This window comes from Microtus ochrogaster, unplaced genomic scaffold (assembly GCF_000317375.1).
Source record: "Microtus ochrogaster isolate Prairie Vole_2 unplaced genomic scaffold, MicOch1.0 UNK90, whole genome shotgun sequence".
Lineage (NCBI taxonomy): Eukaryota > Metazoa > Chordata > Mammalia > Rodentia > Cricetidae > Microtus > Microtus ochrogaster.
Genome location: NW_004949188.1, coordinates 222,607 through 231,764, shown reverse-complemented (window position 1 = coordinate 231,764; position 9,158 = coordinate 222,607).

Sequence of the window (9,158 nt, the reverse complement as noted above, 5' to 3'; positions counted from 1 at the left end):
GAGCCACCATGTGGTTGCTGGGAATTGAACTCAGGACCTCTGGAAGAGCAGCCAGTGCTCTTAACCTCTGAGCCATCTCTCCAGCCCATGAAGGTATTTTTAAAATGCACTTTGAGACCAGGTGGTGGTGGTGGCGCACACCTTTAATCCCAGCACTCAGGAGACAGAGGCAAGTGGATCTCTGTGAGTCTGAGGCCAGCCTGGTCTCCAGGCAGACAGGCTCTGGATGCTGTCTCTGAGCATTCCTAGCCCTTGCGATGGTGGAGGGTGGAGAAGAGAGTTCTCTAGGTTAATGCGCTCCATTGGTTTTTTTTTTTTTTTATCAGTTTATTGGGTTGTTGGGTCTGACATACTGCTGGGTAGGGATAGCTATTTATTTATTTATTTATTTATTTAGCATACAATGATACACTGCTTATGTAATACACACCTATATATTCCTGTGGGCCAGAAGAGGGCACCATATCTCATTATGGATGGTTGCAAGCCACCATGTGGTTTCTGGGAATAGAACTCAGGACTTCTAGTAAAGCGCCAGTGCTCTTAACTGCTGAGCTGTCTCTTCAGCCCAGAGATAGCTTTTTAGAGAGCCTGGTCCTCCTGCTTTGGCCTCCCTGGTGCTAGAGTACCATATTTTATTTACCGTAACACATTATTTCATTGTGTTTTATAGTGGTGGGGATGGAGTCCAGGGCCTCAAAAATGCTAGGCAAGTGCTCTGAGTCCAATTTGTCCTTCTGAGGTAAAGTAACTAATTAGGCTGACCTGGAGCTCTTGACCTCTCCTGCCTCAGCCTCTGGAGCAATACATTTAATACTGATGTTAGGTAAATCTATCCCATAGTATCCCCCCTCTCTCCTGGTTGTTGATTTTTAAGGTGTATTTATTTTATGTGAATGGGTGTTTTGCCTGCATGGGTGTCAGTACATGTGTGTCATGTCCACAGAGATCAGAAGAGGGCACCAGCTCCCATGGACTGGAGTTACAGTTGTTAGCCACCATGTGGATGCTGGCACTCAAACCTGAATTTTTGGAAGAACTTTGAACCAATGGATTATCTCTCCAGTCCTGTTTTTGTGGTTTGAGGAGGCCGGCCTCAAACCCACTCAGTAGCTAAAGAGAGTGGGTCAAGTGGACAAGTGGATTTTTCTTTTTTTTTGGGGGGAAAGGGGTTTCTCTGTGTAGCCCTGGCTGTCACTCTGTAGACCAGGCTGACCTTGAACTCAGAATTCCCTCTGCCTCTGCGTGGGATTAAAAGTGTGCACCAGGGCTGGAGAGATGGCTCAGAGGTTAGGAGCACTGACTGTTCTTCCAGAGGTCCTGAGTTCAATTCCCAGCAACCACATGATGGCTCACAACCATCTGTAATGAGGTCTGGTGCCTTCTTCTGGCTTGCAGGCATGGAGGCTGTACGCTGTGTACATAATAAATAAATAAATCTTAAAAAAAATAAAAATAAAAGTGTGCACCATCACTGCCCAGGTGTTTTTGGTTTTTCAAGACAGTGTTTCTCTTCAACCCTGGCTGTCCTAAAATTTGCTCTGTCCTAGAACATGGTCTCAAACTCAGAGATCTGCCTGCCTGTGCCTCCCCAGATCTGGGATTAAAGGCATATGCACCATGCCTGGTTTAAAGTGGATGATCTCGAACCCCCTGACCCTCTGTCATTACCTGGGAGTCCTGAGATCCAAGCCTGGGCTACCACCTCTCTCTGTTCTCACCTATGTGTGTGAAGGCCGAAACGAGGCACCGGACATCCTTCTTGCTTCCAAGGTCTCTCAGCAGAGGAAGCTCGCCGTTTCTGCTAGGCTGATGCTGGCCTCATCTCATGATGCAGAGGTTACAGGCACCCGCATCCATGCCCAGCCTTTGGGCACATGAAAGTCAGGTCATGCTTACAGGTCATTAACTTTTTGTTCAAAAAGAAAAGGTTTAATTTCTTTTTGGATTTGTTTTTATTTCTATGTCTGTATGAAGATCTCCTTGGAGCTGGAGTTTCAGCCATTGGACATGGGACATGGTTACTGGGACTCAAACTATGGTCTTCTGTCTTCCGGAGAAATGGTAAGCACTCCTAACCACTGAGTCGTATTTCTAGTCCCTGGTTTGTTTTTGGTTTTTTTTTTTTTTTGCTTGTTTTTGTTTGTTTTTTGAAACAAGGTTTCTCTGGATAGCTCAGGCTGCACCAATTCTACAGCTTCAGCTTCCTTTTTTTTTTTTTGAAACAAGGGTTTCTTTGTGTAGCTTTGGAGCCTGGCCTGGAACTACTTCTGTAGACCAGGCTGGGCTCGAACTCACAGAGAGCCACCTGTCTTGCCTCCCCAGTGCTAGGATTGAAGGCGTGTGCCACCACTGCCTGGGCAACTTCAGCTTCCTGATGGCTGGGATGACTTAGTATTTGGTTGGCAAAGAACTTTATCTTTGGAGCGACACGACGTCATCATCCAGCTCCACCCTGATAAGAACTGTCTGTGTTTTTTATTGACTCAGAGTCCAGTTCAAATACTAAGGCTCTGCTAGACGCTTGCCTAGCATGTGTGAGGCTCTGGGCTCCTCCCAGCTCTGGAAAGCAGAATACCATAACACGTGGACCGGAACTACCATTGCAGCCACCGCAGCCTCACCTCTGCAGAGCCTCTCTGATGGGTTGAGCAGCAGGCCAGCTGGACCCATCGCCACGCCCCTCTGTCAAACCCCAGACCAGATTCCAGCAAGTCCCGTTTATTCCTCTTTCCAGCTGCTTGGCAGCTATTTTTGTTGTTGTTTTTATTTATCTTCTGGTGGTTCTGGGCATGGTCTCAAGGCCTTCCACACGCAAGGTAAGGGTTGAACCATTGAGACCTGTTCCTTGCTCCTCACTGGAGGATTCTAGACAAGGGTTCTCTGGCAGTTATTGGCTAAATTTCTAGTACATTCTAGACTTCGTTGTAGGAGCTTGGAATTCATCTATGTGCAAGATGAATATCTAATGTCAGAGAGACAGGTGGGACCTAGTGGCACAGGCCTGTAATCCTGCTACTGCACAGGCTGAGATAGGAAGCTGCCGGGTCCACAAGGTGAGTTCAAGGCTAGCCTGGGCTGGGTAGCAAGGTACTCTGTCTCAAAATAGAAGTTAGGGCTGGAGAAATGGCTCAGCAGTTAAGAGTGCTGTTCTTCCAGAGGACTGCACACATGTCACAACAACTTGTAACTCTAGCTCCAGGAAATTCATGCCTCCCTCTGGCTTTGGTGGCCTCCTGCATACATGTACACCATATGCATGCATACACAAATAAGTCATTGTAAAAATCTTGTTTTCCGCAGTCCTCACTGGGATAATAAAGATTGATAATAAACAATTTTTTGTTTGTTTGTTTCAGAGACAGGATTTCTCTGTGTAGCCCTGCCTGTCCTGAAACTCACTTTGTAGACCAGGATGGCCTTGAACTAACAGAGATTCACCTGCCTCTGCCTCCCAAGTGCTGGAACTAAAGGCATGCGCTTCCACCACCACTGGCCTTTTTATGTTTTTTTTTCCCCCTTTGAGACAGGGTTTCTTTTTTTATTTCCTTTTCTTTTTCTTTTTTTTTTTTTCTTTTTCCTTTTTGGTTTGTTGAGGCAAGGTTTCTCTGTAACTTTGGAGCCTGTCCTGGAACTTGCTCTGTAGACCAGTTTGGCCTCAAACTCAGAGATCTGCCAAGACAAGGGTTCTCTGTGTAGCCCTGGCTGTCCTAAAACTGACATTGTAGACCAGGATGGCCTCGAACTCAGCGAGCCCCCAGCCTTTGCCTCCCAAGTGCTGGGATAAAAGATGTGCGCCATCACTGTCTGGGTCATCAATTTCTAGGATTAAAAAACAAAAACAAAAACAAGGAGTCCAAGTCTACACTGCCTAAAGTTGTCTTGTTCCCAGATCTAAAAATATTTTTTTTAAAAAATGAAAAGTTATAACCAAGCGATAGTGGCACACACCTTTGATCCCAGCACTTGGGAGGCAGAGGTAGACAGACCTCAGGATTACCAGCCTGGTCTATATAGTGAGTTCCAGGATAGCCCAGGCTAAATAGAGAAATGTCTATTTCAAAAGACAAGCAGAGAGAGAAGGAGAGAAATTATTAAAAAAGAGAGCGGGGAATATAGCTCATACCCAGAATGTAGGTGTTCAGCCCTACGGTACAGAAAGAGAATACAACTTGCAGGGAGGGAGCTGGCTCAGTGGTGGAGAACACTGGCTGCTTTTCCGAAGCACCTGGGTTCAATTCCCAGCACCAACACTGTGGATTGCAACCATCTCTCAACTCCAGGTGATCTGATGCCCTCTTCTGGTTTCTGAGGGTACCAGGCATGCACAAAGTACGCAGACACAAATACAGACAAAACATCCATACATGTAAACTAATTTTAAAATATTTTTTTTTCAGGAGAGCTGAGAATGTAGCTGAGCAATGGAACACCTGTCCAGATGCACAAGGCCCTGGGTTCAATATCAAGTACCACACAAAGTTGTTTGTGGGTGCTGGAGAGATGGCACAGTGGTTGTGAGTACTTGATTTTGCAGAGGACCCAGGCTTGGTAGCTCACAAGTACCTGTAACTCCAATTCCAGGGGAATCTGATGACCTCTTTTGACTTCTGCAGGACCAGACATGCATGTGCTACACAGACATGCATACAGGCAAAACACTTGTATACAGAAAGTGAAATAGATATATATTTTAATTGCAGGGTGGAGGTTGGAAGGGATGGATGGGCTGTGTTAGGTGAAGGTGGCAGAAAAGGTCTGGCTTAGGAGGTGGCATTTGAACAAAAGTGGGAAGGAAACCAGAGAGAAAGCCAAGAAGAAAAGGAGCAACATTACAGACAGAGGGAAGAACCAGTTCAGAGGTCATGAGGTCAGAACAGGCTTGTCTGAGGAGCAGTGAGCAGGCCCCTATGGCCAGAGCGGATTGAAGGAGGAGAGGGGTGGAAAATGGGGGACAGAGCAGCTGATAGCACCCCAGAACTTCAGTGTTTTCCCTAAGGATCTCTCAGCCTCTCCCCATTACTTTTTTTTTTTTTTTTTCACCCGAGAAAGGGTTTCTCTGTTCTGGCCGTCTTGGAACTTTCTCTGTAGACTAGACTGCCTCTGCCTCCGAGCGCTGGGATTAAAGGTGTGGGATACCATTATCACCTAGGTTTTTTTTGTTGTTGTTTTTTGGGTTTTTTTGGACAAGGTCTTACTATGTGGCTTGGCTGACCTCTCAAATTTACAAAGATCTGTCTACTTCTACCTTCTGGATTCTGGCATTTTCTAACCATTGGGAACATTTCTGCTTATTCTTTAACACTTAACTCCAGGGCCAGCTCCTCTGAGAACCCTGGCCCGGTTCATCCCCCACCATGGTTGTCTTCCACCCTCCATAGGAATAGTGTGGTTACCTTGGCCCAGCTCATCCCCTGTGGTTGCCTCCATAGGGATAATGCGCCGTTGCCCCCCCTCACTGTGTCCTCTCCTTAGTTCTACAGATGGAGGGAGCAAAGCCTGTCAGTCACTGTTCCATTGCTGTGAACAGACATGACCATGGCAACAGGCAGAAGAAAGCATTTAACTGTGGTCTTGTTTACAGTTTCAGAGGATTAGCCCGTGGGGAGTGGTGGCAGGCAGGCTTGGTGCTGGAGCAGTAGCTGAGAGCTCACATCCCGATACCCAGGCACTGAGCAGGGACAGCAAGTCTGGACCTGACATTTTAGACCCTCAAAGCCCAGTCCCAGTGGCACATCACCTCCAGAAAGACCACACCTCCTAATCCTTCCCAAACAGCTCATCAACTAGGGGCCAACCATGCAAATATCGGAGCCTATGAGTCCGTTCTTAGTGAAACCACCACAGCAGGAGCAGAACACCTTTGAAATGAAGTCAAGCCATGCCAAGGCCTGGAGATGCAGACTCAAGTCACCGGGGAGGACTGTGAGGGGCTCAGAATAGAGACATTCAAACAGTTAACTAGAACAAACAAGTAAAAATACTTAAAACAGGCCGGTGACAGGCTGGAGAGACGGCTCAGCTGTTAAAGGCTAGGCTCACAACCAAAAATAAAGAGCAGGCATTGAGATTGCTCAGAAGGCCATTGTGCTAGACAGTCAGAGTTTGAACCCAGGACCCACGTGGGAAAAAATGAGAACAACTCCTGAAAATTATCCTTTGAACACTTCATATGAGCCATTGATGGCACATATGTTCTCTCTTACACACACACACACACACACACAATCCATTAAAGTGTAATAGAATTGAGGCTGGAGAGATAGCAGCAGTTAAGGCTCACAACTACCTGTAACTCCAGTTTCAGGGAATCTGATACCCTTTTCTGGCCTCTGTGGGCATTGGACCCATGTGCACATATCTACACACAGACATACAAACACATAAAAATACATTTAAATACAATTTTTAATGTAACAAAAAATTTTAAAAATGAATGAACGAAGGGGACCAGCCTTGGGAAAATATGATGGAAAGATATTTTAGACCGGAGAATAGCCTGTGCAAAGGCCCTGTGGTTGGCAGCAAGAAGAGGACCCAGAGTGGCTGGACAGACTACCTTGAAGGCCAGTGAGGGTGAGAAGCCCTTTCTAAGGCTGCTTCAAAGATAGGACGAGACTTTCCAGCATGGAGCTCCCAACCATGGTGAGATGTAACCTGTCTGGGGTCTAGTGTACCCAGGTCCCAGAGTAGACTGCAGAGGAGAGGCCAGGAAGTTTTGGAGCGCTGCTGGAACTTTTATCATTGTTGTATGGAGATTTTATAATCAGTTCTTTGTCCCTTTTAAAGCCTAGAGTACAGCTCTGTTTCCAGGGCACCCAAATCCCCAGCGGACCGTGATAAAGACTCACTGAGTAAATGAACGCTGGAAGGCTGAAGGAGAATCTGGCTGCATTCCCAAGCTCCATCCCCAGAGGCAGTTCAGAACCTGGCAGGCAGGGCCCTAGGCAAGGCTTTTCCTGCCAATCCCATACCCTTCTCAATTGCAAAATGGGTGGGTTCAATGCCCACTTTGCAGGGACCATGAACATCCTGTCTTGATTATAAAGGCAAGGGGTTTTTCTCCTCTATCAATCGGCAAAAAAGGAAGCGAGATGACTCGTTTGGCAAGCTATTTAATTTACTCAGCAAACATCTGAGGTATAATTAGGATGTCAGCTTGCTGCAGGAGTGCATGAGGAGAGATGTGGAGAAGACAAGGGCAGAATCACACAGGCCTGGGGGGTTCCTCCTAAAAGTGTCCAGGCTTTAGGTGCTCATGGGCACCCTTTGGCTGTGTTTGAAGAAGAGACTGTAGGAGGAGGCTGGGAGACAAGGAGGAAGGTCCAGAAAGGTTGGTGATGGCGTACGGGGCCTATGGAGGGTCTGGGCGAGGTGCTAAGAGAGTGGTTTCCTTAGTGCTGCCATTTTCCTCCTCTCTGTTAAAATACCCTACAAAGTTGGTCAAAACACAGAGAGAAACCACACAGCGTTGTCCCTGGGAAGACAGAGGCATATAAGATACTCTTGTGTCCCTGTGCCAGCGCTGATTCCTGGAGGGCACCCATTGTAGGCCTCCAGTGAGCATAGCCTGCCTGGAGCCCTGGGGACCAAAGTTTGGATCCCTCGCCTGGGTTTCTGATTGACAGAGCCGCAGAGCTACCACAATACAAACTGCAGCTGCATTCCTCTGGTCCTCCAAGAGAAATCCTGCAGAAGCCCCTGCATTCCATTTGGACACTCGTGTTGTTCCATCTGAGTGCAGCATCCAGGAAAAAGAAGCCAACACTTCACAGAGGGCAAAAACTAGAGCCCTTAGGGACCCATAGGGTCCGGCGCATCAGAGGCCATGCTGAGGTTCAAATCCCTTAATCAATAGCGGCAAATATATTAAAAGTGACCGCATGACCGGTGAAGTGGCTCAGCAGGTAAGGGCACTTAAGGTCAAGCCTGATGACCTGAGTTTGGACCCCTAAGAACGACAGGGTGGAAGAAGAGGACTGACCCTGCAAATTGTCCTGAGCGCCACACATTTGCCTTGGCTTGCCCATGTGCATGCACACATACTAAATAAATAAATAAACATCAAAATTGGGGTTTGCCCAAGTCTGGCCCTCAGCACCCACGTGGGCGCGGCTCACAAACCGTTTATAACTTCATTCTGGGGATGCCATGTCCTATTCTGATCTCCAGAGGCACCTGCACACATGTGCATAACCCCTACACACACATATATACACATGTAAGAAATAAAATAGGAATCTTTTCTAGCAAATACTATAAAACTTGTGTTTTGGACAGCAACTGCAATCATTATCTCCTTACCTTTAAGACTTTATGGGGATGTTTTAATCTTCCCTGCCCAGTAAAACTTTTGTTTACACAAAGGTTCCCCTGCTCCTTTCTAGGAATCTGAGGCTTGGAGCAGTGACCCCTTTCCCCTTCCTCCTCCAGCTCCTCTGCACTACCTTTTTTTTCACTAACCAATTGAATACGATTATGAGGTCACCTGAGTTAGACTAAAAACCAAATGTACTTCCTGTCAGCACTCTCTTGATCGAGAGTAAATTTTGCCTCGCTCAGACATTTGTTAGAATGGTGGTCCCTTTCTTGGCCACCTCGAACTTATTTCTAACATACATAAGTCAAGATAAAATCTTCAAAACAATAAAATTGACAGCCGCTGGCATTTTGTGTGTTTGTGTGCGCTTGAGGACACTTAGCCTACTCTTTCTCAATTAAGTTTTACGGACGTCCTTGCCCGGAGAGCTTCGGTGGTTTCCAAAGGTCTGGGGCCCTGGGATTTGAAGTCCTGTTCTCCCAGTGCTTGCCTCCGGGGAAATGGGAGGATGCGCCTGTGCGGTGGGGAGATAGATCGTGACTTTTGCTTTCAGAGGGGTCCGAGGCGGGGGTTGCAGGGAGGAGAGACAAGGCCTCTGTAGTTCGCGAAGGCTTAGGCCTGTTCAGAGTTCCAGCACGCTAGGAGGAGCGCAGGGCGAGCGGCACCGCAAACGGGACCCGACTCCGGGCTGCGAGCCCCGGGGGCCGCCGGGAGCCCCGCCCCCGCCCCGCCTCCTCCCCAGGCGCGGACCTCCGCGCTCACGTGACCGGTCCTGCAGCCGCTGGGGCCGGAGGGTGCAGCTCGGCGGAGGCCTGGCCAGGCCGGGCCGAGCGGAGCA